The following is a 24,995-nucleotide window of genomic DNA, read 5'->3' as shown; positions in this document are numbered from 1 at the left end:
CCTCAAAAAACTAAGAATAGAACTACCACACAATCCAGCAATTCCACTGCTGGGTATTTATCTGAAGAACACAAAAACACTAACTAAAAAAGATACATGCACCGCTATGTTCATTGCAGCATAATTTACAGTAGCCAAGATATGGAAACAACCTAAGTGTCCACTGGCAGATGAATGGATAAAGAAGGCGTGGTATATATATATACACAATGGGATATTACTCAGCCACAAAAAAAAGAACAAAATCTTGCCATTTGCAGCAACATGGATGGACCTAGAGGGTATTATGCTAAGTGAAATGTCAGACAGAGAAAGACAAATACTGTATGCTTTCACTCATATGTGGCATATAAAAAAAAATCAAACAAGACAAAAACAAAGGCATAGATACAGAGAACAGAGTAGTGGTTACCAGAGGGGTGAGGGTGAGGGCAAAATGGGTAAAGGGGATCAACTGTATGGTGATGGATGGAAACTAAATTTTTGGTGGTCAGCATGCTGATATACAGAAGGAGAAAACATAATGTTGTACATATGAAACATATAATGTTACCTCAATAGAAAATAAATCTAGGGCTTCCCTGGTGGCGCAGTGGTTGAGAGTCTGCCTGCCGATTCAGGGGACACGGGTTCGTGCCCCGGTCCAGGAGGATCCCACGTACCGCGGAGTGGCTGGGCCCGTGAGCCATGGCCGCTGAGCCTGCGCGTCCGGAGCCTGTGCTCCGCAACGGGAGAGGCCACAACAGTGAGAGGCCCACGTACCACAAAAAAAAAAAAAATAAATTAAAAATAAATAAATAAATCTAAAAAAAAAAACTTTTCAAAATGCCTTGCTGGCCCATCTGTATAGAAATAATGAGCTCTCATGCCTGATTGGTCAGCTGCAGTTGATAGAGCATTTTTGAGCCCTTGGTCTGTCTTTACTCTCACCTGCTGTCTAGGAAGTTGGGAGGATGACAGTATCATCTCCATTTTTTTTTTTTTTTTTTTAGCCTCACTGTGCAGCATGTGTGATCTTAGTTCCCTGACCAGGGATCGAACCCATGCCCCGTGCAGTGGAAGCAGGAAGTCCTAACCACTGGACCTCCAAGGAATTCCCCATCTCCATTTTTTTTTTTTTTTTTTTTTTGTGGTACACGGGCCTCTCACTGCTGTGGCCTCTCCCGTTGCGGAGCACAGGCTCTGGACGCGCAGGCTCAGCGGCCATGGCTCATGGGCCCAGCCGCTCCGTGGCATGTGGGATCTTCCCGGACTGGGGCACGAACCCGTGTCCCCTGCATTGGCAGGCGGACTCTCAACCACTGTGCCACCAGGGAAGCCCATCCCCATCTCCACTTTAATGGTGAGGAGATGGAGGCTGAGAGAGGCCTCAAGGTTTCTTTGCAAGGTAGTGTTTGAAAGGTGCCTGACTGGAATCCCAGACATCTGGCTATCTTTCTGGTTCTCAAAGGTTCTAGTAAGCCCATCCTGCTGTCTCCTTTGCTTTTGGGAGAAGGTAGAGAAGTTTGGTTGCTGGGAAGGGGAGGCACCACAGCTGGCATGATGTGCTTCTTCATGGCATTGAGGTGATTATAGGGTTGACAGCACTAGTAGCTTCTGTAGGCTGTCTTCTGCCTCACTTTTTTTTCCTTAGCTCCTCCCTTCTAGCCCAGTCTCTCTTTCCCTGGAGTCAGAAAGCCCCTCTAAAACCATGCAATCCAGATTGGGACTTGAACCCACGGTCTTTTAATTCAGATCACACACCTGGTCTCAGGACTTAATGAAGCTTGGGTTCTTTATGTCTCATCACAGAAAGAATTCAGTGAGAGACAAAGTGATAGGTAAGAAGTAGATTTATTTAGAGAGATACACATTCCATAAAGGGAATGTCATCCATCTCAAAAGGTGAGAATGGCCCTTGGAGAAACACACTCCACAGAGTGTGGGCCATCTTAGAAGGTGAGAGGCCCCAAAATATGGGGTGGCTAGATTTTATGGCCTGGGTAATTGCATAGGCTAATGAGTGGAAGGATTATTCCAACTATTGATATTTTGGGGGAAGGGGTGGGGATTTCCAGGAATTGGGTCACGGCCCACTTTTTGGCCTTTTATGGTTAGCCTCTTCAGAGGCTGTCATAGCACCTGTGGGTGTGTCATTTAGCATATGCTACTGTATTACAACGAGCATATAATGAGGCTCAAGGTCTACTGGAAATCGAATCTTCCGCCATCTTGTACCTAGTTGGTTCTAACCAGTTTTTGTCATGTCCTATGGCTATGTCATTCTTTTAAAGGTTGTGCCCTGTCCCCTTCCCTGCTGTTTCACCTCCAGCATAACCCACCTCCCACCACTGGCCAAAGTCCAGCGAGGACAGCATAGATGCAGGAATCAGGGAATGTTCTGTGCTGCCCTGTCTTCTATCTTCCTGAGCTAGATGTCCAGCATGCCTTGCTGATTTCTGATGCTTATGGGGATTAAGCCATCCTTTCAGGACCATGGGGTACTTGAAATGGCAGGTTAACAAATTTGAGCTTTATCTTGTAGGCAGAGGTTAGCTGTGGAAGGGTCGGTGTGCTGGGAGTTAGAAGGAAACTCTGGGGGAAAGGTGTGCTCTGGGATGTTGTTGTAGAAAGATAAGCAGGAAGCAGGAGCAGCTCTGCAGGGTAAACAAGGTGAAGGCGTCACCTCAGAGGGATGATCCAAGGAAGACTTTGTGCCAATTAATCACGATAGCTGGTTCCCCACCTTCCAGCAAATGGTTACAGAAAGCTGGTCACAGCTCTCAAGTGTGCTGTAATTATCTGTTTACTTGTCTGCCTTCCCTGCTTTTCTATGAGTTTTGAGAGCAAAGGGGCCTAGTTTTATTCCCCATTTCCTAGCACAGGGCAAGACCTGGAGTAAATGCTTGTTTGAATGATGGGAATTTCATAACTTTGCTCACAGATACTGCAAACAAATGCCCATCAAGGGCTGCCAATCCTTAGCAGTCTTTCCTACTTATATATCAGGCACCTGGGTAGAGCCATTGGGGTCCTGCTTAGTGGGCTGAAGCAGGCCTTGACTAGCCAGAGAATAGTTGGCTAAAATGGAGTCCTGGTGCCTGGCAGAGGTAGTTTTTTCCCTTAAGGGCCTGTTAAAAGTTTTTTTGAGGCTTGTTAAAATGGTAAAGAAGACTTTCTTCAAGACTTTTGCAGTAGGGGAGAGAGACTGAACTCAACTCCTTTTTTTTAAAATAAATAAATTTATTTATTTGTTTATTTTTGGTTGCGTTGGGTCTTCATTGCTGCGCGTGGGCTTTCTCTAGTTGCGGCGAGTGGGGGCTACTGTTTGTTGTGGTGCGCGGACTTCTCATTGCAGTGGCTTCTCTTGTTGCAGAGCACAGGCTCTAGACGTGCAGGCTTCAGTAGTTGTGGCACGTGGGCTCAGTAGTTGTGGCACACGGGCTTAGTTGCTCCACGGCATGTGGGATCTTCCTGGACCAGGGATCGAACCCGTTTCCCCTGCAGTGGCAGGCAGATTCTTAACCACTGCACCTCCAGGGAAGTCCCTGAACTCAACTCTTAATATAACAAGGACAAGTGGAGATTTAAAGCCAATGAGCAGGGTGAGGGGGTAAGTGGATGCAAAATTACTAAGAGGAGTTTGATTAGATGTTGTTATGGACTGAATGTTTGTGTCTCTCCCATTCATATGTTGAGACCCTAATCCCCAATGTGATGGTATCTGGAGGTGGGGCCTTTGGGAGGTGATTAGGTTTAGATGAGGTCATGAGGGTGAGGTCCTCATGATGGGATTAGTGTCCCTATAAGAAGAGGAAGAGAGGCCAGAGCCCCTTACCCCGACTCCTCCCTCTTCCCTCTTCCCCTCTCCCATGTGAGGACACAGTGAGAAGGAGGCCATCTGCAAGCCTGGAAGAGGGTTTTCATCAGGAACTAAACCTGCCAGCTTCTTGATCTTGGACTTTCCAGCCTCCAAAACGGTAAGAAATAAACGTTGTTTAAGCTATCCAGTCTGTAGTAGCTTGTTACAGCAGCCCTAGCTAAGATAGACTAAGGGTGAGGGAATTCTTGCTAAGCTGGCTTAACAGTATTATTACTAAAGGGAAACCAAAGACTTAGAAATCAAAGGTGAGGGGTAGGAACTTGATCAGACATCAAGGGTGATCGGGTATCTCAGGTGGGGGAATTTTCCGCTAAACTGACTTTGCAGGATTCTTTGCCAAAGACAGGCCAAGGACAGGGCTGAAGAGGAGGTCTAGTTGAAAAGAGGGCTTAGAGGAGCCTGACTAAATGTTGGTCAAGGAGGGAGTCTCTTTCAGGCCTAGTCTGCTGGGGCATACCTTTGCTCATTATGTCTGGCATCTGCCACACCACTGTGACCTCCATTTGCCCAGGCAAATTTTGCATGGGTAGGCACACCTGGTGGGAAACCTAAGCTGATGCTGGTGGTTGCCAGGTGGAGCCGTCCATTAGAATCACCTGCGGAGCAGCTTTAACAATACCTATGCCTGGGCCCCACATCTGCTAAATCTGAATTGATGTGGGGATGAGGCATCTATATATTTAAGAAGCTTTCCTGGTGACCTTCATTATCAGCCAGGTTGGGGACCCAGAGGTTTACATGATGGATTGACCAAGAGAGTGATAGAAAGGGAATGGGAACTGATTGTTGGGGAGGGGGTGGGGAGAATGCTGGAGGGGATACGATGTCTACTTTGCCCCCTCTCCCCATAGACTTGGGTTCTCTCCACATTTGCAGGGTGCCAGGAATTGTGTACTCAGCAAAATAGCAAAGTAGGTGAACAGTGTTTGTAATGTCTGCCACTTTTGCTTCTCAGGTCTTTGTTTTTCTCTTTAACCCCTTCAGAGCATCTGTTCCCCCTCAGACATCTGGTACCCTCACCTTCTTTCTATTGTCTTCTTTCTGAAAGAGGCTGTTCACTAAGGTTCGTACTTTTGATGAGGCAGATTGGCATTTTTTAAAGGGGGCAGATCCAGAAGTTAAAGAATTGGATGTTCCAAAGTAGGAAATTCAGACATCTGAGAGGTGGCAGCAAGGTTGTGTGTGTGTGTGTGTGTGTGTGTGTGTGTGTGTGCGCGCGCGCGCACGCGTGTGTGTTCGTGTTCGTGCGTGTGTCCAGAGGTGGTGAGGGAAAGGCTCTCTAGTACCCCTACAACTGACACAGACGTAGCTGCCTTCTTTTCCTGTGCCTAAGGTTGGCTCAGATACGTTGTCTATGCCCCAGATTCCTAGGACTTTCTGGGAGCTATCAGGCAGACTTCTATCTTTTTCCTAAAAGAACTGAAAAATGAAAGGTTTAAAGCTAAATACTGACTCTCAGGTAAGATGCAACCCTTACTGAAATAGCACTATGTCAGCAGAACACGGTCTCATTGGTTCATTATCAAGCAAGGTCAGGACATTATTTCTGGCAGCTTCTGAAAGCCACAGCCTGTTAGAAAAAAGTCGTCTTCCTGAGAGTTTAATATAGCTTGCTCTCACTTGCTCTTCTCTGGAGCGCACGTGCTCTCTCTTTTCTTGGGCCTCCTTTTAAAATGCTAATTAAATTTGTTTGATCTCTGCTGCCCCCCACCCCTAGCTAATTTTGGAGATCAAGAAAGGGAGCTTGATATCTATAAAAGATGTGCCTGTTTTTCCACCTGAGCTACCTTTGTATTTCATTCTGTTTTATTACAGGAAATTGTGAGGGGGCCCTAAACACTAACATACATAACATTGATTGTATTCTGCATAACAAATTGGATTAGGATAATTACCACACAGATGTTAAAAAAAACGTTGAATGCAAATCAATGCAATTAGTCATGACTTAATATACTATAATTCACACATTGGAATGTCTTATTGTGATTATACTATTTTAGAACAAAATGCTTTAACAAAAAAAGAGGAAGAAAAGAATTCTTTTACTCTGGTGCTGCACGTGCTCTGAACGAGAAATTGTTTTATGCTAATTTGGAATTTCACTACTCAGAATTCTTATTAACTAATCAGATCCTTCAATTTCTCTTGCCCCCTTTTATATAGAGAAAGCTGCTTCTTTAGCAAGACAATTTCATGCGCAATTCAACTTAAATGCCACCATTATGAACAAAGGAATTTGCACACGGATGCTTTTGACAAACATGGCTTTAGAAAAGCAAGCCTTGGGTGGTGGGGGGCAGGGCCACCCCCCCCCCCACCACTGATAGCCCGGACCCTGAAACAAAGCAGACAGAAAGTAAGCAGTTGGAATGAATCCAAGTCAGCCAGCAAATAGGCGGATCTGTCACAAGGGCAGTAGGCTCAGAGCTGCCACAAAGGGTTGTGCAGCTTGTGCCTAGCTGAGGGGGCCCATGGGGGCTGAACTGCAGCCCAGGATCCATGCACCAAGCTGCACAACCAGGTGACCCAAGGAAAGGATGCCTTTTTCCAGTTCACACAAAGGTGCCTTATGGGTACAAGGCAGGAGTTTGGTCAAAGAGAGGAAAAAAATTCTCATGGCCAGAAACTACAGAAGCTGGGACCTCTGGAGTCTGAACTGTGAACTTGAATATAATTCCTAAATTTTCTGGTTTATCCTACAGCACCCCACCCCCCACCCCCCTTGTTTAGAATTCCCCGAGATCTAGGTTTTACACTCTGGAGTGCTTGCTCTTTGTAATTGCTATCATGTCAAAGCTTTGCACACCCAACTGAGCTGGGGGACCCTTGAGGGTGTGTGTAGGAGGAATCATTTTCCCTCTGTTCTTCTAGGTTCTTGGCTTAGACTCCCCACCCCGGAATAAAAACAGATTAACCGGAGAAAAACAAGTTTAATAACATGTGTACCTCTTGTATACCTGGGAGAGACCGGGAAAACTAACTCCTTGAAACGGGCCAAGCCACCACCTTAAATACCATCTCCAGCTAAAGACAAAAGATGCTGAGGGGAGGGTGGCCAGTTTTGGGAGGATATCAGGAAGAGCACAGTAAATGAGGGTATGGTTGTTATGCAGATTGAAGTGACTGCCTTCTCCATTGATGAGCATTTCTAGAGATTTAGTCATCTTGTGGTACAAAGAGGGAGACACCCTTATAAATGGAGATTTCCCTTATAAATGTAAATGTCTGTTACAAAAGGGTACCTTCTGCTCAGTTTTTAGAGTTTTCCCAGTGTCTGCTGTTTAATAATCAGCCTAAAATAATCCTTGTGCTGAAGAGGCACATTTCGGGGTGGCACATTGTGCTTCCCTTCAAGGGCTAGGCTTGTGTCATCATCATCCTGCCTGGAGTCTCCCCACCTAGAGTTGCCAGATTTAGCAAATAAAAATCCAGGATGCCCAGTTAATTTGAATTCCAGATATACAACAAATGCTTTTATAAACGTACAATAAAACAAATATATCCCATGCAATATTTTGGACATATTTACACTAAAATTAGTGTTGTTTATCTGGTATTCAACTTCAACTTGGTGTTCTGTGTTTTATCTGGCAACCCCACCTCAGCACAGAGCACAGAGCTTGTGGATTAAAATACATCTAGGCCAGTGGTTACCACATTGAGTGTGCACCAGAATCACCTGGAGGTGATTAAGACACAGACTGCTGGTTCCCACCCCCAGAGTTTCTGATTCAGCAAGTCTGGGGAGGTGCCCCCAAATTGGAATTTCTAACAAGTTCCCAGGTAATTGGGTGCTGCTGGTCTGGGGACCACACTTGAGGAACCACTGCTCTAACACAGCCTCAATAAATACATCCAATGGGAATGCAGCTCTTGTTGCCAAGTTGATACTATGCAAGCAGAAAGCTTCGCAGACTGCTTGCAGCAGGTCTGGGGGCTCCCAGGCAGTGCTCCTTCAAGGGGAGTGTAGTCACCCGTGCTGCCCTCAGCTACCTCCCTGCATAATCCCTCTTGACTGTGTTAGGTTGATGATAAGCAAAATTGCGGTTTGGATTTGTTGCTTCTGGTCTTGTTTGTACCTACATCAACTTTAACTCCTCTACCTCTGTCCCTTCCTCTAGGTGCCAGTGTCTTTCCATTCTCTAAACCAGGGATGTGAAGACACTGATTCACTTTGAGGCTTTCTTCCTTTCTTCTGGGCAAGTCACCAGAATGGCCCTTTAGTTACAAAAATAGAGATGACTACATGCCCATTGTCATAGGGTACTGACACTTGTCAGGGGAAATTTGTATAAGGAGTATCAGGATTTCTATTTGAGATTGAGATCCCGAATTTCTGACTGAGATCCTGACCCTTTCTACTTGAGGCCCAAAGTTATTGTAACATAATTGGGATGGACTAGGGTGGCCCTGGCCCATTCCAGGGTTCGAGAAAGGGTAACAAAGCTCCAGAGATAAAAAGCACTATGAGGGTAGAAGGAGCCAGAACCAGGTGGCTGGCCTCTGCACTGGAGGTCCTGTGGTACAAGGGGGATTGGGAGACATTTCTGCCAAGTCTTTGAAGCCACTGATACCAACATCTGCCTCAACATAGCCCCTCCCGGGAACAAAGTTAAGCCACAAGCAAAGATCCATGTGTATGAAAGAGTTGGAAGATAGAAACATTTGTCTGGGGCAATCAAGTCCCATCATCCTTATGGGACATAACCGGCCCAGCAGTCAAGGTCGTATACAGTCATCCCTCAGTATCCATGGGGGGCTGGTTCCAAGACCCCCACGGATACAAAAATCTCAGATGCTCAAGTCCCTTATATAAAATGGTGGCATAGTATTTGCATATAACCTAGCACATCCTCCCCATACTTTAAATCATCTCTAGATTTCATATAATACCTGATACAATGTAAATGTTATGTAAATGGTTGTAAATACAATGTAAATGCTATGTAAATAGTTACCAAGGCGTTGCAAATTCAAGTTGTAGTGTTTGGTACTTTCTGGAATTTTTCTTCCAAATATTATCAATACGTGGTTGGTTGAATGTGCAGATGTGAAACTCACTGATACAGAGGGCCAACGATCGTGGTCTCAGGGAGTGTGTCTGATACCCTGTGTTCTAAGGGACCCCAAGATAAAGGCTGAATTTTCTGTCAATATGGGCATATAAAAATCCAGTCATAATAATTTGAACACTGAAAGAAATGTTAAAATTTGTTCTTTGAGTTGGTGAAGTGGCAAGTACTTCTTATGCATGATATATATATATATGTTGTCACCTCTCTCTTTTGCTCTCATGGTAGACACTGTTATGTGATCACAGCCCTCTTTCCGATTGACCCTGGGCATGCCTTTTGTATCCTTCTGTTATTAGTTAGGGTGTTCTTGGTTGCAAGTGACAGAAAAACTTAAATCCTTATCTAGCACTTACTATGTGCCTGGCACAGTTCTAAAGTCTTTATAAATTTTCAAATTCACAGACTCTTTTAAATAAACCATAGAAGGTAGAGTTATTATCCCAATTTTACAGATTAAACAAAAAGGGGATTTTTTTTTTTTTTTTAGTATGGATTCAGGGGTGTCTCACAAAACCCAAGTGAATGTAAGTGAACTTCAGAGATGAACTGGGACTATGGGATAAATACTGCTTGGGTTCTCTCTTTACCACTTGTTTCTCTACCTCTTTGTACTGTGTTCATTCTTCTCTCTTATATTAGATCAGCTTTCTCTTTCTAGTCCATATGGAGGAAAATCTGGTGGCTAATACCACCCAAGTTTTACATGTTTTGAATCTGACCATCCAGAGAGAGAAACTGATCTCTCTCTTAATTCACACATCTTCTTGGAGGGAACTTATTAGCTCAGTTTGGGTTAGGTGTCCAGCCCTGGATTCAGTCTCTTGGGGATAAACTTTGGCTAACCAAATGTAACTCATAAAAGAGGGATTTACAAAACCATGGACAGAGGGCTGCAAGTCATGTTGTAGGAACAAGTAGTTCCTACTGATACCATGTGGAAAGACGAAGGAAAGGGAAAAGTCCTTGAAATGAAGTATGGGGAAGACAATAGCTGTTCACAAAATCTTAACTCACCATTCCATCTGCCTTCTACCCAGTGATCAGAACTGGTACATGGTACTATTTGTCATCTCTCCTCTGACGTCTTCCCTTTAGGATAGGTAATGAATGTGGTCGCCTCATTTACATTCATTGCATTGGTCCAAAGGGAGGATCCTCATATCTGTCCCAAGTTGGTCCTGTTCTCTGCCCCTGTGGCCCTTTTCTATTGATGTCCAATCTTGCTTGATCTCACCCTGCAGGTGAACTCAGTCAACTGAATGCACTTTCAATGAGCTTTTCCTAGACATGGTGACAGAGCTGTTATGGACAAGGAAATTACCCCAGAGAGGGATATGGCAATTAGAGGAGTGAGGCAGGGTGGATGTGTCATTAAGAACGTTTGTCTGTCTGGCAATTTAGGCAGGACCTCATAGGGTAATAATTAGGCCCAGAAACTGAGTTTTGTTAGAGATGCTTAGAGGTCAGTAATCTCCTGGGGATGGACTCATGCTAACCAGATTTAAATCACAAGCGATAGCGATCCAAAGCCAGAATTCCAACTTATTCATTTTCAGGGATACAGATACTGTTAATCAGACTGGAGTTGGCATGTCAGCCTGTCAGGCCAGATTTGAAAGGGAAGTTTAATGGTAGAAGAAGGTTGTTTGGGGAGAAAGGAATGAGAACTAGGGGAATTCCTTGAATTATCTCAACGGCATCTGCCATCCACCTGTGATAGCCCCACCCTAGGAACAGATCAGAGAACAAAGACTAAATACTCATATTTGTTTATGAGAATGAGCTTTTCTGGACCAGTTGAGCAACAATTGAGAGCTTCTTGTTCTTTGACTCACCACCTTCTAGATCTCCACACTAAGCTCTTCTTTGGTTAACACATCTATCCTCAGCTTCAGTCAAATTATCATGCAATAATTACCTCAAACAAGTGTTCTGAGAAAGGAACCTAGTTCTGCCGGATGATAACTGATGGTTGCAGCTAAAAATGTTTTCCAAGTCAACACGAGTTAAACTTAAGTAGGTTTCTTTTCCATAGGATTTCTCAGAGCCTTTAGTGAACTAACATGCACTGAGAATTTCTAATAGAAGGCTGGAGATCACAAATTTATTTGACCACTTAGTTGTATTTTTCAAAAGAAGTCATGACGGCAAGTATATTGGTTTCCTACCATTGCTGTTAACAAATCAGCATAAACTTCCGGGCTTGAAATGACACAAATTTATTATCTTACAGTTCTATAGTTCAGAAGTCCTGAAATCAAGGTGTAAGCAGGGCTTTGTTCCTTCTGGAGGCTCGAAGGGAGAATCTGTTTCCTTGTTTTTTCCAACTTCTAGAGGCCACCCACGTACCCTCTCCATCTTCAAGTCCACAGAATAGCAACTTTAAATCCCTCCCCTCTTTTTTCCCCTCTACTCTGCCATCACATCTTCTGACTCTGACACTCCTGCCTCACTCTTATAAGGACTCTTGTGATTCAGGATAATCTTCTCAAGATATTTAACTGAATTGCACTTGCAAAGTCCTTTTTGCCATGTAACCTAACATGTTCATAGGTTTTGGGGATTAGGATGTAGATATCTTTGTTGCGGGGTGGGGGTCATTATTTTACCTACCACAGGAAACAATGGGAAACACTGGACTGTGGTATTAAACACGCTAATACAATCATAGTCTTTGGAGACTGTGCTAAGGTCAAACTTCATTGAATTTGGGGGAGTTCCTGACATATCTCAGCTAACTGTTTAGAGGTTAGAATGGGCTCCTATACATCTCACAGAATTCTCAAAGGGTACTTACTACCTGTACGACCTAATGCTCTCTTCTTGCCGGGCAGTGGCAAAAGCTCCTGGATGGAAAAAAAGGAAGGGCTTGTGCACTGAAGAAGGGGACTTTCCCCAAGACTCCTTCCCAGAAACATGCAGTTCTCAGAGACTAAAGTCATGTAAAGGAATTCCATGGCAATGGGTTAAAGTTACTTGTTTAATCGAAAGTAGAGATAATCTATTATTTGAAATGGAAATTAGGGCTCCAGAATGTCTTAAATGAGAGTGTTACCACGCTGGGAAACCCCCTGCCGACTTGTGAGCCAGAAAGTAAGGCTGCAAGCAGGTGACCTTTTCATGCCACCCAGACATATTTGTGACAGGTGCTGCTCTGCGCTTGCAGAAATTGACACCCAAAGTTCTTCACTTTCCTGCAGAGAAAATCTGATCTCTTTTTCTCTTCCTCTAAAGATAATTTTAACACATGATGGTAATAATTCTTGACTTTGATCTAGTTTCTGTTGGGTATAGGGTCCCCAAAGCTCATGATGTCACCAGAAACCAAACTGAAGATGGAGTTACTGAAATTCCGTTAAACACTAATTTGACTACTTAAGCACCTGACTGTGCTAAAGATTCCATTGCAGGGCTTCCCTGGTGGCGCTGTGGTTGAGAGTCCGCCTGCCGGTGCAGGGGACACGGGTTCCTGCCCCGGTCCGGGAGGATCCCACATGCCGGGGAGCAGCTGGGCCCGTGAGCCATGGCCACTGAGCCTGCGTGTCCGGAGCCTGTGCTCCACAACGGGAGAGGCCACAACAGTGAGAGGCCCGCGTACTGCAAAAAAAAAAAGATTCCATTGCAGAGAGCAAGTAACTCAGATTGTTGAGAAATAATTCCACATGAGGCTTTGGGTCTGCTTGGGAAAATACATGCCAGAAGTTCCCAGACATTTTTGCTCACCAAATCTCAATAGCCTTTTCTTCACTCCCATGTTTTTCTTGTTCCCACTGACTACCCTAACTTACTAGATTTTAAAAATATTTTGGCTCCAGTGACCAAGCCCTATGCTAGTTTTCCTTCTATCCCTTTGGCCACACCTCTTGTACTTCCCGGTTCTCTTTTTTTTTAAAAAAAATTTGTTTTTATTTTTGGCTGTGTTGGGTTGTCGTTGCTGTGAGCGGGGCTCTCTCCAGTGTGGCGAGGGGTGGCTGCTCTTGTTGTGGAGCACAGGCTCTAGGCGCGCAGACCCCAGTAGCCGCGGCACATGGGCCCAGCAGTTGTGGCTTGCAGGCTCCCGAGCACAGGCTCAGTAGTTGTGGCGCACGGGCCCAGCCACTCCGCGGCATGTGGGATCCTCCCGGCCCAGGGCTCGAACCCGTGTGCCCTGCACTGGCAGGTGGACTCTCAACAACTGTGCCAACAGGGAAGCCCTCTCTCTTTTCTTCATTCAAACTATGAATTCTCCTGAAGACACAGTCATTGGCACTCTTCTCTTTTCTTTATGTGTTCTTTCATCCATCCATCAAACATTTTTAATGTTTATTTATTTATGTTTGGAGACTTAAATTGCACTCTGGGGATACAGAAATGTATTAGATACAATCCTTCTGAGAACTCAGATTAGGGAAGGAGACGGACAGGAAATCAATGAACACAATATAGTGTAATATCTACTATGAAATATATGTGAAATCTTTTAATGGAAATCCATGGCAGAGGCATCTATATGTGTTTCCAAGTGGGACGCTTTCAGGTGCAAGTAACAGAAAACTCAAGATGACTTAAACCATAAAAACAAATATTATTTCTTATAAAAAGGTATATCTAAAGGTAGAGAGGTCCCAGAATTGCTCAGTTCAGTAGCTCAAGGACCTCATTAAGAACCCAGTCATTTTCCATCTTTTCATCTGCTATCTTTAGCATATCCCTTGCAGAATTGCAAGACGGTTGTAGCAGTTCCACATATTACATGTAGAAATGATGATGTTCATCTAAAAAAGGTGTTTCCTGCAGTGTGTTTAATTTTATGAGTAAGAAAACCCATCTTCCATACCCCCACCCAACTTCCCCTTGGGACCCATCAGCTATAGTTACCTAAGTCAATTACTGACAAGGGGAATGAAACTACCATGATTGGTTTAGATGAGTGGATCTCAACTTTGTCTGCATATGAGAATCACCTTGGAGAACCTTTTAAAAGCCCATGCCCCAGGACTTCCCTGGTGGCGCAGTGGTTAAGAATCTGCCTGCCAATGCAGGGGACACGGGTTCAAGCCCTGGTCCGGGAAGATCCCACATGCCATGGAGCAACTAAGTCCGTGCTTCACAACTACTGAGCCTGCGCTCTAGAGCCCGCGAGCCACAACTACTGAGCCTGTGTGCCACAACTACTGAGGCCCACGTGCCTAGAGTCTGTGGTCTGCAACAAGAGAAGCCATCGCAGTGAGAAGCCCACGCACTGCAACGAAGAGTAGCCCCTGCTCACCGCAACTAGAGAAAGCCTGCATGCAGCAACAAAGACCCAACACAGCCAAAAATAAAGAAAGAAAGAAATTTATGAGATGCAGACGTAGAGAATGGACTTGAGGACACAGGGAGAGGGAAGGGTAAGCTGGGACGAAGTGAGAGAGTGGCATGGACATATATACACCACCAAATGTAAAACAGATAGCTAGTGGGAAGCAGCCGCATAGCACAGGGAGATCAGCTGGGTGCTTTGTGACCACCTAAAGGGGTGGGATAGGGAGGGTGGGAGGGAGACGCAAAAGGCAGGAGATATGGGGATATATGTATAGCTGATTCACTTTGTTATACAGCAGAAACTAACACACCATTGTAAAGCAATTATACTCCAATAAAGAGGTTAAAAAAAAAGAAAGAAAGAAATTTATGGAAAAATAAATAAAAGCCCATGCCCCAGCATGTCTTAGAGCAATCAAATCAGAATCTGACTGTAGGATCTGGACATCAATGTTTTTGAAGTTCCCCAGATGACTCCCCTGTGCAGCCAAGGTTGAGAACCATTGGCCTAGACCACTCCCTCTGATTTTTTCCTCTGCAGCAGAGGCATGCCTAGGCTCCCTTAAGAGCACAAGTATCTGCTATAGGACAAAACTGGGATTCTGTAAGCCAAGAAGAAATGAGGAAAAGCTTTGTGGTAGGCAAAGCACAATGTCTGCCACAGTAACTAATCAACATTCGTGATTTCAACGAGCACTTCTATGTGGAGACTGACGCTTCTGGTTCTGACTTCATCTGAGCTCCTGACCTATTTCAACTGTCTCCTGGCATTTCTACTTGGAGTTTTTGTCCGCACCTCACTCTCAATTTGTTCCAAACCAAGTGTTCCAGCCTGCTTTCCGTCCTGATGACATTATTTCCATCATGTGGTACCAGCATTCTCAGCGTACTTCAGGCTCAAATTCTTGGAATCTTCTCTTATCCATCCTATTTTTAAAGTCACCCTGGTTTTTTTTCACCGTTAAGCTGCAACATTTTAATTCTACTCCATCATATCACCTTCTATCCTTGTTCAGGCTGCCCTACAGCACTGCATGCTTGCATTCTGTAACAGCTACCTAGCCGGTTTCCTGATTCCAGTCTTTCACTCTTGGGGTCATTCTGCATATCACTGTAGCTTCATATTCCTAAGATAGTGCCTTCTGCATGTGATTCTGCCTTTTGATGGTTACAGATTCTTACCTGTTTTCAAGGCCCTTCAAATTTCAAGCCCTCCACATCTTTTAAGGCCTGGTTCAAGCCCTAGTTCCTCCAGGAAGCATTCTCTGTTTACTCCAATCCTCTTGCATTCAGACAGCACTTGGTTGAACTCCTGACTCTGCTACTTACTACCTATGTTTCCTGGGCAATTTGCATAACCTGAGTTACGGATTCTCATCTGTACAGTGGGGATGATACTAGTTTCTACCTTGTAGGGTTATTAGAAGGATTAAATGAGTTCCTTTTCTCCCTGCCTCTTTTCTGACCTCCTATGTTGCCTACTCTTTACTACATAACTTTGCCTTTTATTATCTAATGCCCTGTACCCGGCCTCATTGTTTCATGGATATAAGTATCTTTTCTCCCCAACTTGATAGTAAAGCTCTTTTAAGGGCAGGCACCGTACTTGCCACTTGTCTCTGATGCCCTCTGAATTCTCCTATGGTACACTGAGCCAACACAGAAGATATTCCACACATGCTTGCTAATTTTGTAAGTATTTAGTAGCACAAACTAAAAGTACTATAGGAGCTGGGAGGAAAGAACTGTCTGCAGCTTAAGGGGATGGAGCTTCCATACAGAGTTACTTCCTTTTTGCTACCTCCCTTCCTGTCAGCAACGTTCATGCTTGCTTCCCTCATGCTTGCTTCCCGGCACTGAGTTTCAAGCCAGAATCTTATTTGGATGGAAGAATCTCCACCCCAGTTTGTATTGCTTCCACCCTTGGGGCAAGGTGGAGGCCTGAACTGCTGTGGCACTGAACTTGCATTCAGCGACCTGTTCATCACATCAGTAAAGGCCAATGGCTTTGCCTTCCGGTAGGGTGGGTGGAGTAGTTTTATGTGGTAGTGGTATGATTTTTCTCCTTTGAATCTCTATTTGGCTGTTGCCTCTGAGTGTTACCAAAGTTGTTGCAAGATGATACTGCAAATGGGGATTAAGAAAAGTGTGACTCTGGGAATTCCCTGGCGGTCCAGTGGTTAGGACTCCACGCTCTCACTGCTGAGAGCCCGGGTTCAATCCCTGGTCTGGGAACTAAGATCCCACAAGCCGTGCGGCACGGACAAAAAAACAAAAAAACAAAAACAACATCAAAAAAAACTGTGAGTGACTCTTTGGAGAAAAATGTGTCATGTATTTTGCTCTGTGGCTTTACACTGTTTGGTTTCTTTTGTTTAGTTGTTTGATTCTTTATCTCAATTGTGATATTCTCCTTGCATGGAACCCCGTTTGAACCTGAATCTACATAATTGGAAGTTGAGTTGAAAAAGCTCTGGGAGGAGAATTAGAAGACCTGAGTCTGTGTGTACCTTTAGCCAAGTTACTCCCTTTCATTGTGCCTCAGTTTCCTCATCAGTAAAATAAGAATAATGCCTGCCTTACCTATCTCACACTGGTATGGAGAGAATAAGATGATTAGCTGTGTGAGCATGCCTAGGAAAGTGAAAAGCCTTAACAGCTTAGGATGTGTTATTTTAAATGGAGTTTAAACACAATCTGGCTTCGGGGGAACATTCTTTAACCACTGGGAGTTGGTAAATTTGCTTGTGTGATTAAGCATAATATTTATATTATTGTCTAAAGGTATTTGATGGCTTCCGCAGCCTTTTCCTTACAGCGTTTATAGTTCTGCATGTGTGGTGGTGGTGGGCTTCTGGAACCTGTACTCTATATGATTGTACTTTGGTTAGATGTGATTTATTTAGAAATCCTCTTTTTTGCACTATAACTAAATCACACCCCGCCCTTTTCACTGTTTTTGCAGGTTTTAATGTCATAATTAAATTCATTTCAAAACATAATAATAACAATGAACATTCTTTGAACACTTACCATGTATTGTAAACTGGCCTTAGTCAATTTAACTGTATCTGTGTTTGTTTGGAGATAATGGGAGCTGTCAAAGAAGTTTGAGTTTGAGATGGATGACGGTCTCACTTTTTCACAATCTCCCTATGAGGTTATAATGAAAGAAAGTCTTGGATGATGAAATTTTATCATACACATTAACATTTATTAAATGAATATTCATTAATAGCAGTGACAAAATATTTCATGCAACCAGTTCTATAAGCTTGATAATGTCCCAGCAATTAATATCCCTGTCATTTAAAAGGCTTTGACCACAACATGCCTAAGAAAGGTCACAGAAAGAAGGTACAACCACACTTCAGAAGAAGGATTTTAAAAAATTATTCCTTTGGTTAACGTAAAATTCAGACAACATAAAATTAACCGTTAATCATTTTAAAGTGTACGATTTCGTGACATTTAGTGCATTCACAGTATTGTGTAAGCATCACCACTAATTCCAGAACATTTCATCATCCTCAAAGAAAATCCTATACCTATTAAGAAATCATTCCCTACTCACTTTCTCCCTCCCCCTTTCCCAGCCCCTGAAAACCACTAATCTACTTACTGTCTCTATGGATATACTTATTCTGGGAATTTCATATAAATGGAATAATGCAACATGTGGCCTTTTGTGTCTGGCTTCTTTCCTTAGAATAATGTTTTCTTTTTTTTTTTTATAAAGATTTTTCCTTTATTCTGTGCTGTGCCTTTCAACTTGTCACAGTCTTTTTTTTTAAGGTCTAAAACATTTATATTAACATATTTCCATACAAATAACCCAAAGAAAGTTTAGTATTAGTTGTTTTTGTTTGTTTGTTTGTTTATACTGCAGGTTCTTATTAGTCATCAATTTTATACACAACAGTGTATACATGTCAATCCCAATCGCCCAATTCAGCACACCACCATCCCCACCCCACCGTGGTTTTCCCCCCTTGGTGTCTATATGTTCTCTACATCTGTGTCTCAACTTCTGCTCTGCAAACCGGTTAATCTGTACCATTTTTCTAGGTTCCACATACATGTGTTAATATACAATATTTGTTTTTCTCTTTCTGACTTACTTCACTCTGTATGACAGTCTCTAGGTGCATCCACGTCTCAACAAATGACTCAGTTTCGTTCCTTTTTATGGCCGAGTAATATTCCATTGTATATATGTACCACATCTTCTTTATCTATTCGTCTGTCAATGGGCATTTAGGTTGCTTCCATGACCTGGCTATTGTAAATAGTGCTGCAATGAACATTGGGGTGCATGTGTCTTTTTGAATTATGGTTTTCTCTGGGTATATGCCCAGTTGTGGGATTGCTCGATCATATGGTAATTCTATGTTTAGTTTTTTAAGGAACCTCCATACTGTTCTCCATAGTGGGTGTATCAACTTACATTCCCACCGACAGTGCAAGAGGGTCCCCTTTTCTCCACACCCTCTCCAGCATTTGTTGTTTGTAGATTTTCTGATGATGCCCATTCTAACTGGTGTGAGGTGATACCTCATTGTAGTTTTGATTTGCGTTTCTTTAATAATTAGTGATGTTGAGCAGCTTTTCATGTGCTTCTTGGCCATCTGTATGTCTTCTTTGGAGAAGTGTCTATTTAGGTCTTCTGCCCATTTTTGGATTGGGTTGTTTGTTTCTTTAATATTGAGCTGCATGAACTGTTTATATATTTTGGAGATTAATCCTTTGTCCGTTGATTCGTTTACAAATATTTTCTACCATTCTGAGGGTTGTCTTTTGGTCTTGTTCATGGTTTCCTTTGCTGTGCAAAAGCTTTGAAGTTTCATTAGGTCCCATTTGTTTAGTTTTGTTTTTATTTCCATTACTCTAGGAGGTGGATCAAAAAGATCTTGCTGTGATTTATGTCAAAGAGTGTTCTTCCTATGTTTTCCTCTAAGAGTTTTATAGTGTCCGGTCTTACATTTAGGTCTCGAATCCATTTTGAGTTTATTTTTGTGTATGGTGTTAGGGAGTGTTCTAATTGCATTCTTTTACATGGAGCTGTCCAGTTTTCCCAGCACCACTTATTGAAAAGACTGTATTTTCTCCATTGTATATCTTTGCCTCCTTTGTCATAGATTAGTTGACCATAGGTGCATGGGTTTATCTCTGAGCTTTCTATCTTGTTCCATTGATCTATGTTTCTGTTTTTGTGCCAGTACCATATTGTCTTCATTACTGTAGCTTTGTAGTATAGTCTGAAGTCAGGGAGTCTGATTCCTTCAGCTCCGTTTTTTTCCTTCAAGACTGCTTTGGCTCTTCGGGGTCTTTTGTGTCTCCACACAAATTTTAAGATGATTTGTTCCAGTTCCGTAAAAAATGCCATTGGTAATTTGATAGGGATTGCATTGAATCTGTAGATTGCTTTGGGTAGTAGAGTCATTTTCACAATATTGATTCTTCCAATCCAAGAACATGGTATATCTCTCCATCTGTTGGTATCATCTTTAATTTCTTTCATCAGTGTCTTACAGTTTTCTGCATACAGGTCTTTTGTCTCCCTAGGTAGGTTTATTCCTAGGTATTTTATTCTTTTTGTTGCAATGGTAAATGGGAGTGTTTCCATAATTTCTCTTTCAGATTTTTCATCATTAGTGTATAAGAATGCAAGAGATTTCTGTGCATTAATTTTTATCCTGCTACTTTACCAAATACATTGATGAGCTCTAGTAGTTTTCTGGTGGCATTTTTAGGATTCTCTATGTATAGTATCATGTCATCTGCAAACAGTTACAGTTTTACTTCTTCTTTTCCAACTTGGATTCCTTTTATTTCTTTTTCTTCTCTGACTGCCGTGGCTAGGACTTCCAAAACTATGTTGAATAATAGCAGGGAGAGTGGACATCCTTGTATCATTCCTGATCTTAGAGGAAATGCTTTCAGTTTTTCACCATTGGTTTGATGTTTGCTGTGGGTTTGTCGTATATGGTCTTTAGTATGTTGAGGTAGGTTCCCTCTATGCTCACTTTCTGGAGAGTTTTGATCATAAATCGGTGTTGAATTTTGTCAAAAGCTTTTTCTGCATCTATTGAGACGATCATATGGTTTTTATTCTTCAATTTGTTAATATGGTGTATCACATTGATTGATTTGCGTATATTGAAGAATCCTTGCATCCATGGGATAAATCCCACTTGATCATGGTGTATTATCCTTTTAATGTGTTGTTGGATTCTGTTCGCTAGTATTTTGTTGAGGATTTTTGCATCTATATTCATCAGTGATATTGGTCTGTAATTTTCTTTTTTTGTAGTATCTTTGTCTGGTTTTGGTATCAGGGTGATGGTGGCCTCATAGAATGAGTTTGGGAGTGTTCCTTCCTCTGCAATTTTTGGGAAGAGTTTGAGAAGGATGGTTGTTAGCTCTTCTCTAAATGTTTGATAGAATTCACCTGGGAAGCCATCTGGTCCTGGACTTTTGTTTGTTGGAAGATTTTTAATCACAGTTTCAATGTCATTACTTGTGATTGGTCTGTTCATATTTTCTATTTCTTCCTGGTTCAGTCTTGGAAGGTTATACCTTTCTAAGGATTTGTCCATTTCTTCCAGGTTGTCCATTTTATTGGCATACAATTGCTTGTAGTAGTCTCTTAGGATGCTTTGTATTTCTGCGGTGTCTGTTGTAACTTCTCCTTTTTCATTTCTAATTTTATTGATTTGAATCCTCTCCCTCTTTTTCTTGATGAGTCTGGCTAATGGTTTATCAATTTTGTTTATCTTCTCAAAGAACCAGCTTTTAGTTTTATTGATCTTTGCTATTGTTTTCTTTGTTTCTATTTCATTTATTTCTGCTCTGGTCTTTATGATTTCTTTCCTTCTGCTAACTTTGGGTTTTGTTTGTTCTTCTTTCTCTAGTTCCTTTAGGTGTAAGGTTAGATTGTTTACTTGAGATTTTTCTTGTTTCTTGAAGTAGGCTTGTATAGCTATAAACTTCCCTCTTAGAACTGCTTTTGCTGCATCCCATAGGTTTTGGATCATCGTGTTTTCATTCTCATTTGTCTCTAGGTATTTTTCGATTTCCTCTTTGATTTCTTCAGTGATCTCTTGGTTATTTAGTAACGTATTGTTTAGCCTCCATGTGTTTGTGTTTTTTACGTTTTTTTCCCTGTGATTCATTTCTAATCTCATAGCGTTGTGGTCAGAAAAGATGCTTGATATGATTTCAATTTTCTTAAATTTACTGAGGCTTGATTTGTGACCCAAGATGTGATCTATCCTGGAGAATGTTCCATGTGCACTTGAGAAGAAAGTGTAATCTGCTGTTTTTGGATGGAATGTCCTATAATATCAATTAAATCTATCTGGTCTTTTGTGCCATTTAAAGCTTCTGTTTCCTTATTTATTTTCATTTTGGATGATCTGTCCATTGGTGTAAGTGAGGTGTTAAAGTCTCCCACTATTATTGTGTTACTGTCGATTTCCTCTTTTAGAGCTGTTAGCAGTAGCCTCATGTGTTGAGGTGCTCCTATGTTGGGTGCATATATATTAATAATTGTTATATCTTCTTCTTGGATTGATCCCTTGGTCATTATGTAGTGTCCTTCCTTGTCTCTTGTAACATTCTTTATTTTAAAGTCTATTTTATCTGATATGAGGATAGCTACTCCAGCTTTCTTTTGATTTCCATTGTCATGGAATATCTTTTCCATCCCCTCACTTTCAGTCTGTATGTGTCCCTTGGTCTGAAGTGGGTCTCTTGTAGACAGCATATATATGGGTCTTGTTTTTATATCCATTCAGCAAGCCTGTGTCTTTTGGTTAGAGCATTTGAGCCATTCACATTTAAGGTAATTATCAACATGTATGTTCCTGTGGCCATTTTCTTAATTGTTTTGGGTTTGTTTCTCTAGGTCCTTTTCTTCTCTTGTGTTTCCCACTTAGAGAAGTTCCTTTAGCATTTGTTGTAGAGCTGGTTTGGTGGTGCTGAATTCTCTCAGCTTTTGCTTGTCTGTAAAGCTTTTGATTTCTCCATAGAATCTGAATGAGTTCCTTGCTGGGTAGAGTAATCTTGGTTGTAGGTTCTTCCCTTTCATCACTTTAAGTATATCATGCCACTCCCTTCTGGCTTGTAGAGTTTCTGCTGAGAAATCAGCTGTTAACCTTATGGGAGTTCCCTTGTATGTTATTTTTCGTTTTTCCCTTGCTGCTTTCAATAATTTTTCTTTGTCTTTTATTTTTGCCAATTTGATTACTATGTGTCTCGGCATGTTTCTCCTTGGGTTTATCCTGTATGGGATGTGCTGTGCTTCCTGGACTTGGGTGGCTATTTCCTTTCCCATGTTAGGGAAGTTTTCGACTATAATCTCTTCAAATATTTTCTCTGGTCCTTTCTCTCTCTCTTCTCCTTCTGGGACCCCTATAATGCGAATGTTGTTGCGTTTAATGTTGTCCCAGAGGTCTCTTAGGCTGTGTTCATTTCTTTTCATTCTTTTTTCTTTATTTTGTCCTGCAGCAGTGAATTCCACCATTCTGTCTTCCAGGTCACTTATTGGTTCTTCTGCTTCAGTTATTCTACTATTGATTTCTTCTAGTGTAGTTTTCATTTCAGTTATTGTATTGTTCATCTCTATTTGTCTGTTCTTTAATTCTTCTAGGTTTTTGTTAAACATTTCTTGCATCTTCTCGATCTTTGCCTCCATTCTTTTTCCAAGGTCCTGGATCATCTTCACTATCATTATTCTGAATTCTTTTTCTGAAAGGTTGCTTATCTCTACCTCATTTAGTTGTTTTTCTGGGGTTTTATCTTGTTCCTTCATCTGGTACACAGCCCTCTGCCTTTTCATCTTGTCTTTCTGTGAATGTGGTTTTTGTTCCACTGGCTGCAGGATTGTAGTTCTTCTTGCTTCTGCTGTTTTCCCTCTGTTGTCACAGTCTTTTTATTTGCTATATAATATTGTTAGGATAAAGCTGAGACTGGGAAGCATGGAGAAAGGTAACTGGAGAAAAGGAAAAGGTGAAGGAATCATTGCTCTGCACAGGCACAACTAAGGCACAGATTTCTTCACAGGACGCTGGTCCAGAAAGTCAGCATAATGTTTTCAAGGTTCATCTATACTGTAGCATATGTCAGTACTTCATTCCTTTTTATGGCTGAGTAATATTCTGCTGTATACATATTCCACATTTTAAAAATTAATTTTTATGGAAGTATAGTTGATTTACAATGTGTTAATATCTGCTGTATAGCAAAGTAATTCAGTTATACGTAATTTTTTTAACATCTTTATTGGAGTATAATTGCTTTACAATGCTGTGTTAGTTTCTGCTTTATAACAAAGTGAGTCAGCTATACATATACATATATCCCCATATCTCCTGCCTCTTGCTACATTCTTTTTTAAATATTCTTTTCCATTATGGTTTATCATAGGATATTGACTGTAGCTCCCTGTGTATATTCCACATTTTTTAATCTATTGATATGGCCATTTGGATTGTTTCTACATTTTAGCTATTGTGAATAGTGCTGCTTTTAACATTGACATGCAAGTATTTGATTAAGTTCCTGTTTTTAATTCTTTGGGGTATATACCCAGTAGTGGAACTGCTGGGTCATATGGTAATTTTATGTTTAACTTTTTGAGAAACTGCCAAACTGCTTTCCACTGGACTGCCACATTTCACATTCCCACCAGCAATCTATGTGTGTTCCCATTTCTCCACATCCTCACCAACTCTTGTTATTAATATATTTTTAAAATTATACTCATTCTAGTGGGTATGAAGTGGTATCTCATTTTGGTTTTAATTTGCATTTCCCTAATGATTAATGATGTTGAACACCTTCTCATGTGCTTGTTGGCCACTTGGATATCTTCCTTGGGGAAATGTCCATTCAGATCCTTTGCCCATTTTTTTCATTGGTTTTTTCTCCTTTGGTTGTTGGGTTAGGCCTTTCTTGTTCTTCAATTTCTCCATTACTACCTTCTTTTATGGTTAATTGGTTTTTCTTCTAGAGTACAATTTTGATTCCCTTCTTGGCTTTTTTTCCCCTGTATGTTTTAAAGTTTCTTTCTTTAGAGTTTACCCTAGAGATTACAGTTAATATCTAAATTTTATACCAATCAAGTTTGAATTAATACTAATTTAGTATTAATAAAATCAATAGTATACAAAAACTGCTCCTTTACATTTTTGTGCCCCTGCGTTGTGTTGTTTTCACAAATTACATCTTTATATATTGTGTGCCAATTAACATGGCTTTGTAATTATTATTTTACACATTTTTCTTTTAAATCATATGGGGACAGAAAAGAATGATAAAAAGGAGTTAGAAATCATATATGCAATATCACTGGCTTTTATGCTTACCTATGTAGCTTCCTTTACTATTGTTCTTTATTTCGTCATGTATCTTTGGATCATTGTCTAGTGCGCTTTCATTTCATTCTGTAGGATTCACCTTAATATTTATCGTATGGCAGGTTTACTGGTGATGAACTCCCTCAGTTTTTGTTATCTGGAAATGCCTTAATTTTTTTCTTCACTTTTCAAGGATAGTTTTGCTAGATGTAGAATTATTGGTTTACATTATTTTTCTTTCAAAACTTTAAATATGTCATCCTACTTCCTCCATGGTTTCTGAAGAGACATTGGCTATTAATCTTTTGAGGCTCCCTCATATGTGATGGGCTGCTTCTGTCAAGATTCTCTCTTTGTCTTTTGACAATTTGACTATTATGTTTCTTGCTGTGAAGCTCCTTGAATTTATCA

General features: G+C 41.5%; 1 protein-coding gene across 1 annotated transcript in view; it reads left to right on the top strand.

Annotated features, from left to right (window-relative positions):
* Positions 1-16,214: 16,214 nt before the first annotated feature.
* SH2D1A (SH2 domain containing 1A) overlaps positions 16,215-24,995 on the top strand; it is a 106,527-nt gene continuing 97,746 nt past the window's right edge. The window contains exon 1 of the mRNA XM_067723979.1: positions 16,215-16,526. The gene's annotated coding sequence lies outside the window, so the exon portion shown is untranslated. The remainder of the gene's footprint in view (positions 16,527-24,995) is intronic.

The sequence above is a fragment of the Pseudorca crassidens genome, chromosome X (genome assembly GCF_039906515.1).
Source record: "Pseudorca crassidens isolate mPseCra1 chromosome X, mPseCra1.hap1, whole genome shotgun sequence".
Taxonomy (NCBI): domain Eukaryota; kingdom Metazoa; phylum Chordata; class Mammalia; order Artiodactyla; family Delphinidae; genus Pseudorca; species Pseudorca crassidens.
Note: the sequence above shows the minus strand (reverse complement) of the source record. Positions and strands in the feature narration are given on the sequence as shown.